This window comes from Austrofundulus limnaeus, unplaced genomic scaffold (genome assembly GCF_001266775.1).
Source record: "Austrofundulus limnaeus strain Quisiro unplaced genomic scaffold, Austrofundulus_limnaeus-1.0 Scaffold1189, whole genome shotgun sequence".
Taxonomy (NCBI): Eukaryota; Metazoa; Chordata; class Actinopteri; order Cyprinodontiformes; family Rivulidae; genus Austrofundulus; species Austrofundulus limnaeus.
This window is the reverse complement of record NW_013953591.1, coordinates 119121-119382: the sequence shown is the minus strand read 5'-3', so window position 1 is coordinate 119382 and position 262 is coordinate 119121. Positions and strand designations below refer to the sequence as shown.

The following is a 262-nucleotide window of genomic DNA, read 5'->3' as shown; positions in this document are numbered from 1 at the left end:
AAATCATGGGTTAGTTTATAGGTTTTTAGGTTAAATCATGGGTTAGTTTATAGGTTTGCAGGTTAAATCATGGGTTAGTTTATAGGCTTGCAGGTTAAATCATGGGTTAGTTTATAGGTTTTTAGGTTAAATCATGGGTTAGTTTATAGGTTTGCAGGTTAAATCATGGGTTAGTTTATAGGTTTGTAGGTTAGATCATAGGTTAGTTTATAGGTTTGTAGGTTAAATCATGGGTTAGTTTATAGGTTTGTAGGTTAAATCA

General features: G+C 31.7%; 1 long non-coding RNA gene across 3 annotated transcripts in view; it reads left to right on the top strand.

The window, feature by feature from the left end:
* Window positions 1–73: 73 nt before the first annotated feature.
* The window catches only part of LOC106534489 (uncharacterized), a 3420-nt gene continuing 3231 nt past the window's right edge, over window positions 74–262 (top strand). For 2 of the 3 annotated variants that reach the window (XR_001312354.1, XR_001312352.1), the window contains exon 1: window positions 74–253. This is a non-coding gene — a long non-coding RNA (uncharacterized LOC106534489). The remainder of the gene's footprint in view (window positions 254–262) is intronic. The other variant, XR_001312353.1, reaches the window with a different exon arrangement.